A 12,565-nucleotide genomic window follows, 5' to 3' on the forward strand; every position below is an offset into this window, starting at 1 on the left:
CCAGGGTGCCTTTGTTCGATCCCGCATCTGTCTCCTTCGGGAGATGGATCGCAGCTCCCGCTTCTTCTACGCCCTGGAGAAAAAGAGGGGGGTTAAGAAACATGTCATCTGCCTTCTGGCAGAAGATGGCAGCCCCCTCACGGATCCGGTGGAGATGTGCGGAAGGGTGAGAGCCTTCTACGCAAACCTTTTCTCCCCGGATCCGACCGATCCTAACGCTTGCAGAGTGCTCTGGGAGGAGCTCCTGATGGTCAGCGCAGGCGACCGAGACCAACTAGAGCTGCCTCTCACTCTGGCCAAGTTCTCGTAAGCCCTCCGTCGCATGCCCACCAATAAATCTCCGGGCATGGATGGGCTGACCGTGGAGTTCTACTGCGTGTTCTGGGACGTCCTGGGTCCAGACCTAGTCACCGTCTGGGCCGAGTCTTTGCAGAGCAGGGTCCTCCCTCTTTCGTGCAGGCGAGCCGAAGAAGGGGGACCTCCACGATTTAGGAAATTGGCGTCCCGTCTCGCTCCTTGGCACAGACTACAAAGTCGTGGCAAAAGCAATCTCGCGGCTGCTAGGGTCCATGCTGGCAGACATGGTCCACCCAGACCAGACCTACACCGTCCCAGGCCGCAACCTATATCTGGTCCGAGACCTTTTGGAACTCGGGTGCAGGGATGGTCTGTTGTTCGCCCTCCTGTCTTTAGATCAGGAGAAGGCATTCGACAGGGTGGATCACGGGGATCTCCTGAGCACTCTGCAGGCATTTGGCTTCGGACCCCTGTTTGTGGGTTTTCTCCAGGCGCTGTACGCCTCCGCAGAGTGTCTGGTCAGGCTCAACTGGACCCTGACCGAACTGGTCAGCTTCAGGCGAGGAGTACGGCAGGGATGCCCCCTCTTGGGCCAGCTGTATGATCTGGCGATCGAGTCCTTTCTCTGTCTCCTCCGAAAGAGGTTGACAGGGTTGGTGCTGCGGGAGCCGGAGCAGCGGCTGGTCCTGTTGGCGTACGCTGATGACATGCTCCTCGTGGTCCAAGACCCGGGCGACTTGGCGAGGGTGGAGGCTTGCCAGGCCATCTATTCGGCAGACTCCTCCGCACAGGTCAACTGGGTCAAGAGTTCTGGCTTGGTGGTAGGGGACTGGAGGCAGGCGAGCTCCTTCCCTTCTGCACTTCAGGCCATCCGGTGGAGCACGGGTCCGCTGCTCTATCTCAGCATTTACCTTTCTGCCACGCATCCCTCTCTGCCAGAGAACTGGCAGAATTTAGAGGGGGGGGGTGATAGAGCGGCTCCGAAAATGGACAGGACTACTCTGGTGCCTCTCCCTTTGAGGGAGAGCGCTGGTGCTTAATCAACTAGTCCTGTCCATGCTCTGGTACCAGCTCAAAAACCTGGTCCTGACCCCGGGTTTCCTGGCCAACCTCCGGACATCAATTCTGGAGTTCTTTTGGTCAGGACTGCACTGGGTCCCTGCAGGGGTTCTCCACCTACCTCTGGAGGAGGGAGGGCAGGGCTTGAAATGTCCGCTTACTCAGGTCCATGTCTTCCACCTCCAGGCCCTGCAGAGGCTCCTTTATGGTGCAGGTAGTCCAGCGTGGAGCATACTGGTGCACGCCTTCCTGCACTGTTTCCGTGGGCTCCGATACGACTGGCAGCTCCTTTATCTCCATCCGAGAGGTCTTCTGCGAGACCTCTCTGGGCTGCCGGTCTTCTACCAGGACCTCCTCCGGACCTGGAAACTCTTTTCAATGACCAGGTCCATGGCAGCCACCGAGGGGGCAGATCTCCTCACGGAGTCCCTACTACACAACCCCTAGCTCCGTGTGCAGGTGGCGGAGTCCCGCTCGGTGCCCCAGAGGTTGGTCCTGGCAGAGGTCACAAGAGTCGGAGACCTCCTGGACTATGACCGGGGAGACTGGCTGGATCCCCTGACGCTCGCTCAGCATAAGGAGCTCTCCAGATCTTGTACTCCCCGGCGCATACTTCAGGAGGTGAAGGCCACTTTGCCACCCGTTGCTCAGGTTTATCTCGACCGGGTCCTGCACAAGAGCACGTCCCGCACACCCCCTACCCTAGGCGCACTGGACCTTTTAATTGGACCCCTGACCCGTGGACCCAACCGATCCCCTCACCCCTTCACTGTAAGCCGGCTGCACGAGATGCAGCCGGTCTGCTTTCAAACCGCACCAAGAAAACATCTCTACACGCTTGTGCTCCACACCCTTCACGCCCTCACCCTCGTGTCCTGCCCCAATACAAAATGGCGGGACCTCCTGCCACCTTTAGAGGGTGAGGTGCCCCGGTGGGCCAGCCTATATTCCACCTTAGTCCCAAAGCCCGCCGGGGATGTCAGTTGGCGGCTCCTTCATGAAGCCGTGAGCACGGGCGTGTACTTGGTGCGGTTCACCTCAATCCCAGACACCTGCCCCTTTTGCGGCATGAGGGAAACCCTGGCACATATATACCTGGAGTGTGCCAGTCTGCAGCCCCTATTCCGGCTCCTCACCAATATTTTATTATGCTTTTGGTTGCACTTTTCCCCTCACCTTCTTATCAATGCACTCCCTATCTGTGGCCCCACAAAGTCATGGGATCTCCTGGTCAACCTCCTCCTGGCCCTAGCTAAAATGGCCATTAATAAAACCAGAGTGAGGAGGTTGGCCGATGGAGTCTCCTGTGACTGTGGGGCCTATTTCCGATCCTCGGTCCGTTCACGTATCCAGACAGAGTTCCTCTGGGCGGCGTCCTCTGACTCTCTTGACGCCTTTGAGGAGCAGTGGGCACTATCCGGGATTCTCTGCTCGGTGCCCTGGTCCGGTTCCCTTTGTTTGACCCTTTGACCACACTCCTGTCCCTGTTATTTCATTAGCTGTCCCCCGAAATTAATTGGAATCTAGGTCCTGTGGATCCCCCTTCTAGGCTGGGGGGGATCCTTTAGCAGTGGACGGGCTTCGCCCGCCACTTCCTGGATTCCAAAAGGACTTTTCTTCCATAGCCATCTGACCTTGCCCTGTCACACATTGTTTTTGAAATTTTATCCTGTGTTTGGTTGGCAGAAGTTGGGGGAAATAGGGTTGGTCAAACGATAGCATATTAAAATTTGCATCTGTTGCTGTTTCTTATGTCAGATGCAGACAATGTGTATTGGAAAGAGTTTGATTAGAACTTCAAATTCAGCCTGACTTAAGACAAGGGTGTAACTTCCATTGAAAACAGTAGGTGTAGTTTAAGTTTACAACAGGTTTGAATTTGACCTTGTGGATAGAGCTTTTGTTTCTGTATCAAACTCTTTTACTGTTTGTGTTGGTCATGTGTTGTCTCAACTGCACGTCCTTGTTAATAGAAAAGGAGTACTTGTGGCACCTTAGAGACTAACAAATTTATTAGAGCATAAGCTTTCGTGAGCTACAGCTCACTTCATCGGAAATGCATCCGATGAAGTGAGCTGTAGCTCACGAAAGCTTATGCTCTAATAAATTTGTTAGTCTCTAAGGTGCCACAAGTACTCCTTTTCTTTTTGCGAATACAGACTAACACGGCTGCTACTCTGAAACCATTCTTGTTAATAGTACCTAGTAAGACTTTTACAGTCTCAGGACAAATAAAGAGCTCAGTTCTCCATCTCTTATCATATCATCATGATCTGCCCTCATTTACACTCGGGTAACTCCACTGATTTCTCCAGTGTAACTGACATCAATCCACTACTCTGCCATACCTGCAGTAGTCAGCTGAGAATCAGTTATGCTACTTGAAATCCACTGAAGTAGTGGCCAGGATAGGGATTCATTGCCTTAGCTTTGCAAGCATTTTCTTCAGAACAAAGTCCTCTTATATGTATCAGTGGAGTTATTCCAGATTTACACCATTGTAAATGAGATTAGTATCTGGGCCTATGTGTGCTGGCTGTACTGTATGTAATATCTGGGTTAATATAGGCTAGTTCAGAACCTAATCATGAACTGCTTTAATGATGTTGCAATTTTGAAAGCATTGAATGAAAAATTCTGATTGGGATACTATCATTCATTCTAGCTATATGCTATGCCAAGTGCTGCTCTTGTATTTCTGCTGGTACTTCCATTTGACTTCAATGAAAATTGCTAATGTATATCAGAAGACTAAATTTGGCACTAAGTGCTCTTGTAATTCAGATGACCATCCTCATGATTAGCGATGGATGACATGCAAAAGAGAAGAGAGAGAAAGATTCACATCAATTCTGAGGCAACGCCAAAACGGGATGATTATCTAAAGCTTATTTTAAAAACAAAGCAACTACTCTTAGGATTCAATCTTCAGCTGTGACAGAGCAAAACTCAATGCAGATAAGGTCAGAGAGGTGAAGATGGCTCTAAAATGTAAAAAAGTAAATTGTGTTTGAAGAAGAAAAATTAGGTCACAGAGTTATCACCTATGTGATCTCAAATATTATGTGGAAAGTAAAGTTACTAAGAAGCTGCAAAGTTGTGCATTTTCAAAATAAAAAAAGTGTTTTATAATTAGTGATGTGCATTTGAAGCATATACTGAGATGGCCCCAAAACAATCGTTTAACTCCTATGTATGTCATGAACAAGTATTAAGAATAATATGCAAAGTTGAACAAAATGCACACTGTATTTACCAGTTCCAAATGCAGTATGCGTAATACTGTTCTAAATCAATGTGCATCAAATCTCAGTTAAATCTCATATTGATGTCTTTGATGTGATATGAGGGATGGAAATCTCTGACCTCATAGACAGATAGCCATGAATGTGGTGTTGAACACATCACAAACAACATAAGGGGCTGACTTAACCCCACTAAAGCAGGAACATATAATTTTTTTTGCACAACTGCTCTTGTGGGAGATTAAAGATTAACAAACAGCTGTTCTGACATTATCCCTTGGAGATCTAGCAAGAGCAATAGACATGGGGCCATATATTTTTTTTCCCTCAACGTTTGTCTAAGACTCCCATTGGGTTGAGTGCACAATATGACCCTGTTAATGTTCAGATAATGAACCTTTTTAGAAGGGTTTATGGGGGCTTTAATTTTGGGCTGTAATTTTCATTGCCAAACTATTGTGCAATGCTACTTTATAGGGGAATTCCAGCACATTTAGTATAATAACACTACAAAGCTTGTCTCTGGTCAGAATATGGACAAGGTCATTATCCTTAAAGATTCTTCAAAGAGAGAAGAAGAATTTGAATGAATAAATTATATTCCTAAATGTGCTTTCAGTGGAAAAAATTGAAAAGTGAGATCTATCTAACATTTTCAAGCCTATATATTTGGTGTCTTTTTTTGCCCCAATGTCCATTTTAGGTGCATAAATGCCAGACTGAGCACAAAATGTGGGATTTGGTTGTCTAGTTTAGTTACCAGGTAGGTGAGATAAATCCTTTTAGTTACTAACATTTAACAATTGAATCTTCTCCATGTGCAAATCTTAATTCTCCTTATAGGACTTAATCCTGCAAGATGATGAGGAGTCTGGTGAGTATCCAGGAAAGCACTTATATGTATGTTTAACTTTTAAGCATGTGAATAGTTCTATTGAATGAACAGAAAAGGTATCATTCTGTTACACTAGTGTAAATCCAGAGTAACCCTGGGTTTGCACTGCTGTAACTAAGATTACGATCTGGCCCAGAAAGTGAAAGAGTGAGGGCAGCTGTAGCAATTATGTTCTCAAAATGAGCTCTAACAAATGTTTTTGTGTCTCAGGCAATCAGAAAACTCTCACTCTTAAAATGCAGTCACTCATTTTATCCGACAGACCTTATTTCTGTGATGTATCCCACTAGTGAACTGCTATATAAAACTTAGTATTAGGCCAGATACCTTTCTATCTGGCCTAATGCATCTAATGTAGATAGTTTAAGTTATTATTATTCAAACTTGTGTAGGTTCTTTAGTGTTCAGCTGGCATCTCAAAAGACTTACGTCTGCCTATTTGTGCTTTTGCTCAGTTCCTATGATATCTGTGCAGATGGCTGGTCCATAAATGCTATTTGGCAAGACATGGAGTACAATAATTTGCATGTTTGTTTTATTCTAGTTTGAAAAGAAAAGCCAAGTTTTTCTAAGCATGTTTTAAAATTGTGCTCTAATTATCTGTGAATAATTTGTCATTGTTAGTATGAAGGGTTTTTTTTATATATCAGTAACAAATTCTAATCAATTGTAGTTGCAGGAATGGCTGATTCTTATTTCATTTACATTGGTGTAATTACAAATTAACTCTAATGGAGTTACGCCAGTGTCAAGTTAGTTCGAGATCAGAATCAGGTCTAGGAGTCCTAATTTGATTTCTCTCTGAGCTGTAAAAAACCCCAAATTTAATGGCAACATTGTAACTGCAACACTTGCTGACAATTTTAGTCTTTTAAAAACGAAGCTAACCATGATGTTGTTGGAATGGATGTAGAGGTGCTATATAATAATTTTATGAACATATTATATAACCTAGTCAGTGAGGTCAAGTTACTGAATATTGGGTTACATAAGGCTTTCCTGTGTGAATGCATTGATCTATAAGGCCTTGTGGGGAAAACAAACAGGAAGGCAACCCAATGGCATCCCATATGAGAACATCCAGGTATACATGTGAACAACAATGCGGCAAGCTATTAGCTTCAGGGATCTTGAATCCTATCTCCAACAAGTTGCAAACCTTGTTTTGTCAAAGCTAGGAGCCAGGAGATCAAAAGAACAATAACCAGTTTTAAAAAACCCTTTCTTGGGAGAAGAAGGGGGATAAGTTATCAGAAGCTAGCAAGGGAGCTAAGTGGATACAGGGAGAGACTGGACTGAGAGAGTGTACAGGAGTTGAACATTCCAAGGTCTGGGGAATGATAAGCCTTTGGGAACATAAAATTAGGCATTCACACAGTTTGTTTTATTGTTTTAAGACCTGTTGTCTTTGAAATGCTTTTGTTCTAAATAAACATTACTTTGCTTTTTAGGAGGCTGTTTAGTCACTGGGTTCCACTGTCATTGTTCCTGGAGAGAACAGAATGGCAGGCCCTGGACATAAGTCAGACCTGCGGAGGTAAATTATGGTTGATTGTAGAGGACTGTAGCGATTGGCCAGTCTGAGAGTCGGAGAATCGCATGATTCTATCTTGAGCCAGGTTACTGCTTGAGGCCTGAAACCTGAGAGGAGGGGGTGCTCTTGAAGAAATCAGGAGGTGCAATTAGCCTGGAAACAGTGTAACTGTCAGTTAAACACTAGGGAAGTTTGGTGTAGACCATAGACTGGAGAGAGAGCTTAGATTCAGTGAATGTACTAAAGGAGATGTAAAGGACATTTAATTGGGCCAGCAGGACCTCCTGAGACTCAAGAAGGATTCATTCCACAGAGGCCAGGTACTAATATAGCTGTTTGCCTTACCTCCTGGTTTCTGTTAGGAGACAGCAACTTTAATAATTGCTGGGAACCTCTACACAAGATCTGCTGGCGGAGGCTCCTAAACTGGTGTATTGCCAGGCACCATGGCTAGAGCCCAAAGCCATTCCTACTTCTTTTGGGGGGAAACTGTGGCCCTCTTCAGGCTCCTCAGCAGAAGGGAACTTGTGGCAACTCTGTGCCACTTAGCTTATACTAATGAATTTTTTTATCTCGGGGACTTTGCCCCAGGGTTACAGTTTTATTTCAAATCTATGGGTGTTACAGATTCATGGGGACTGCTACACCACATTCACTCAGAACAAAGACAAGAGGCTTTCGGTTGACTATAATCAGAGTGAGGAAAGTTACCATTAGTTTAAATATGTATTTACAGTGTATTTGGCATTGTATTGGCAGCTTCAGGATCGTAGTAGGTAGAGTTGGAAAAGAGCCATTTCGTTGTTAAGAAAACTCTCTCAAGGACAGGACAGGGTCTCCCAACAGATGTTTACTGATTCTCTTTCACTCCTTCCCATATGCACACTGTCAAAGCTCCAGCCCTAAAATAGCCATCTCTGTGCCTGAGGAGGACAGAATACAATAACTTTTTTGTTACAGGGGTGCCTTCTATGAAAGTGAGCTCTCTGTAGTTAGTTATTAGGTAATGTATCTGTAGCTGGTGCTCAAGAATATGCAGCATTGTTCCTGGGTTTTTCAGCAGGACCAATAAAATTTGTTGTGCACAGCAAACTGCATCCTCAGTGCAGTTTTTTGCATGAAGCTCTTAACTTCCAGAACCTGTCAATTCCACTCTGAAGATTATCTGAGGGGTTGCCACAGAGGAATGCGATGTATTCCCTCCCCCAAGGACAAGGGGCTCACTCCAGAACACGACTAGCCTTTGCCTGCCCACAAGTGAGTCTGGATCCCAAATCATCAAGTTTGAGTCCCAGGTAATAGATAATTATTCAGATCTGGAGCCAAACTTGCCCAGAGTTTGAAGGGGGTAGGTAGGAAAGTTCAGGGATGTTTTAATGTGGGATTCTGATTTGGATCTGTCTCTGACGTATACATTCAGGAACCTTTTAAAAATTCCCCATATCCTTTAGTGATTTTCCTGCCCTCCCATCCATGTCTAAGGAATAACACCAAGTACCTCTAAAAACAGACTCCCTCCCTACAGGCAGATGGGATTATAAGACTACAGGACTGTAATTGTGCTATTACAAGCCTGCACGGATGACCCAGGTGCCAGAATTTTTTCCAAACTAGCTCAGTCAATATTTTTTAGTTGTTTCTCTGTGTTTTACTTAACACCTTGGCTTTAATTTGAAGAGTGTTAATTATTTCAAACTGACCTTCAGTCTGTGGCAGCCCTGTTTCCCTCCCCCATGCAGACACACATTGTCTATACCCCTGATTTTGGAACTGAGTTCTGCAATAATAGCCTCCTACTAACTTACCCAGGATGACTTTGCTGATTATCCATGACATTTTTGTTTGCTAATGTATCATGTTTAACGGCAAACTTCCATCTCAATGTTATTGAAAGGCTTTGTTAAAGAACAGCAATGTATGTGTCTGAAGGAAGGAGGGGAGTAAGGGCTGGTCAAGCTTTAGATCTTGAGCAGATACTTGTCCTGAATATAAATAGTGTCATTATCTACTAACATGAAAGATCCAGCTTTCTCCATATACTAATGGACCATATGCCTTTTAGTTTTTATCATGGATGCTACTGTGGTGAATTTTCACTGCATTCCCTGATACTTTTTGTTCTCTATGACACTCATTGCCCTGAGAACTCAGAGGAAGATACACATGCCTAGGATGGTAATGCCATAGTACAAAGCTCAAGGAGCCAGAGAACCCCGAGCAGTCAGATGTCAAAGGCTTTGTCAAAAAGAATTTTTTCCCTCTCGGCGTATTCTCCTGGTAATATATATTGAAATTAAAAGGAGCAGCTGCCATAGGCATTGGAGGAAAGACCCTGTGAGCCAGGGAAGAACTCTTTATAAGTGAGGGCATGTCATCTGCACTGTCTTTAAAAATGAAAGAGATGAGTGCTTCACAGCTCTGTGCCACTTGAGATGACTTGACATGAGCTGGTTTTGTAGTGTAAAATCTCCTTTAGCTGACTTCAAAGCTAGCACAAATGCATTAGAAATTCTGCAGACATCCTGGGTAAATGTTTCAGGGACTCTTTCTATGGATTCAGAATAAAAAATCCCCTTGGAGCAAATACTAATGACTAACTAATGAATAATGGGAGAAAAGTTATGCAGGAGTGTACAGATGTAATTTGGCTACTGCCAGACTGGGCTTTAGTTAAAACCCACAACATGGCAGCAGCCAAATAAAAATCTGTTAGCTACTTGCAGTTCAGATTAATGATGGCCCCTGAGCTCTAATATTCACCCTTCAGACATGTTGATGGGCATTACCACTTAGTTGGGCATATGCTAGTGATTGAAACAAGGCATGCTGAAATGATCTCTCTCCTTGGAATTCCCACTTCTGCAAATTCTGTTTTGTCAGGATAAATGGAGTTCATTGGTACTTCCACAGACACTACAAAGGGGCTGATCCAAAGGCCACTGAAGTCACTAGGGGTCTTTCCATTGGCCTCAGTTGGCTTTGGATCAGGCCTGAAGGAGGACAAAGTGTAGCCAAAAGGAAACCTGATAAGAAGATGACAGTTGGCCCAGGTTCCGTCATGCTAACTTTCAACTGAGCGAGGTAACACTGTTGAATGTTGGCTTTAATTAACTCTAGGCCTGGGAGCACTTTATTGCTTAATTCTGAAACAGTGTCTGATCCTGTTCTGATAGTTTGCCCAAAATTGATTGAATTTATTTTTAAAGTTGGCAGTGGTGGGGGAGGGAGGTTAGAGATACTATTGTCATTTATTAATGACCATATGTTGCACTAATATATTAGCAATATTAAGGTGTCAAAGTTGGAAATGTAGCCATTTTAAATATTAAAGTGTGAAAAACAATTTAACTTGCTTGTTTTTTCTAGTCCCTCCCCTCAGTTTGGGCCTTACTGTGTGTTTTAGAGTGATGCAAGTGTTCAGGCTTGTTTTAATGCTCACAAAGATTTTCACCCTGATTATGTAAGCAGGTATTTTTCCCATGACAGTATTTTGGTTCAGTAACCAAGGTTCTTGGATCTAACAACCCACTCCCTCATAAAGACCTGAGCAAACTATTATTTAACAGTTCTGTCAGTTTAAGGGCTCTGTTATTTGGTATATGATCCCAGCTAAAAACATATTGAACAACCAGCAGTCCAATTTCTAGATGACTTTGTGTTCTAGAAAACAGGAGTGCTACATACTCTTTTATAGCAGTGGATCCACCAATGGGATTTAATACTTTTCCTTGTTTGGCTCACACACTGGAGAAAATAGACTGCTGTATATAAAACTAAACTATAAACTTGCCAGTTTCACCTAAGTTAAATACATGAAGTTATCTCAGTATATGCAGCATTTCTTTGCTCTTCCCTATATTTACCATAGGAAACACCTTGAATACCTCGGATACTGAAGTAAAATTAGTTATCCAAGGAGTTGAACAGCACAGCTAGAAAGTTGTGGATGTGGATGAAAAGTGAATTCTAGCGTGGAGAGATCAGTCTGAATTAGTGTTGGCATGATTTAATGGGAGAAATGGCATTGAGCACCAAACGTTTAGGGCCAAATTGTTCCTGGTAGATACTGTCCCATGTAGAGGTTTGTATGGAGATGTACCTTGCTATTGGGAGATGGGGAGGTATTATACCTCAGGACCTATGCTGTTCAACATATACATTAATAATCTGTAAAAGGGGATGAACAATGACATGGCAAAGTTTGCAGACAATACAAAATTGTTCAAGATAGTTAAGTCCAATGCAGACTGCAAGGAGTTAGAGGGATTTCTTGAAACTGGGTGACTGGGTAACAAAATAGCAGATGAAATTCTTCATTTCTAAATGAAAAGTAATGCACACGGAGAAAAAAAATCCCAGTTATACATATAGAATGATGGGGTCTAAATTAGCGGTTACCATCTAAGAAAGAGATCTTAGCATCACTGTGGATAATTCTCTGAAAACTTCTGCTCAGTGCACGGCAATGGTCAAAAAGGCTAACAGTGTGTTAGGTACTATTAGGAAAGGGATAGAAAATAAAACAGAATATATTATAATGCCATTATGTAAATCCAGTTGCATTCACACCTTGAATACTGCATCCAGTTGCCCCATCTCCAAAAGGATATTAGTGGAACTAGAAAAAGGTTCCGAGAAGGGCAACAAAGATAATCAAAGGTATGGAATGGCTCCCATACAAGGGGAGAGTAAAATATTAGAGCTGTAGAAAAGAGACAAGGGGGAATACATTAGAGGTCCTATAAAATCATGAATTGATGCAACCCCATGCTCAGGATGACCCTAAACCTCTGACTGCCAGAAGGCAGGTTGGATTTCTCTAAAATTGCCCTCTTCTATACACTTTCTCTGAGACTCGGGTATGGGCCACTGTCAGAGACAGGGTACTGGGCAAGGTGGACCATGGTCTGACCCAGTATGGCAGCTCTTATATTCTTAAGTCATAACTACTCCTTGAGCTCTATGAAATGAGCATAGGATGTTCCCCAGGGTTCACCTGACCTGTTGGGAGGGTTGATGTGGAAGGGGTGCAGGGCCATTTCCCTGCCTTCCCTATCATCTTTGGGGCATCCTAGGGGGTGCATGGAAAAAGGCATCTCTAGTCTTACCTGAGAGCTGGGATTGCAACTCTGTCTGGTTCATATAAAGTCTGTGCAAATGTTGGGAAAGTTCCTTGCACATTCCCATCCCCATGCATCTGGGTATAGATTAGTCACTATCTGGAGTAGAGTGAAGGTACTTTGGGGTTAAAACAGTGGTGTATATATGGAAATGAACTGTATGGTGTACAGTTATTCATGGGGTAGCTCGCAGATCATGGGGCCTGATTCTAGACTGACTTATGTCCTGTTCCAAAGACCACTGAAGTTGAAGGAAGTCTTTCCATTGACTCCAGTGGGAACTTACACTGCCATAAGGCAAGAGTAAGTCCACTGAAATCAATGGAATCATGCAGACATAAAAATGGCATAAATGAGAGCAAAATCAGGTCTGTAGAATGTGTAAGTGGGAACATAGAACATAAATATATACGTC

The 12,565-nt window shown here is 43.9% G+C and overlaps 1 long non-coding RNA gene across 1 annotated transcript in view; it reads left to right on the forward strand.

The window, feature by feature from the left end:
- LOC122460437 overlaps positions 1–6,023 on the forward strand; it is a 35,142-nt gene extending 29,119 nt beyond the window's left edge. The window contains exons 4-5 of the long non-coding RNA XR_006281741.1: positions 5,445–5,475; positions 5,952–6,023. This is a non-coding gene — a long non-coding RNA (uncharacterized LOC122460437). The remainder of the gene's footprint in view (positions 1–5,444; positions 5,476–5,951) is intronic.
- Positions 6,024–12,565: the final 6,542 nt, after the last annotated feature.

This window comes from Dermochelys coriacea, chromosome 5 (assembly GCF_009764565.3).
Source record: "Dermochelys coriacea isolate rDerCor1 chromosome 5, rDerCor1.pri.v4, whole genome shotgun sequence".
Lineage (NCBI taxonomy): Eukaryota > Metazoa > Chordata > Testudines > Dermochelyidae > Dermochelys > Dermochelys coriacea.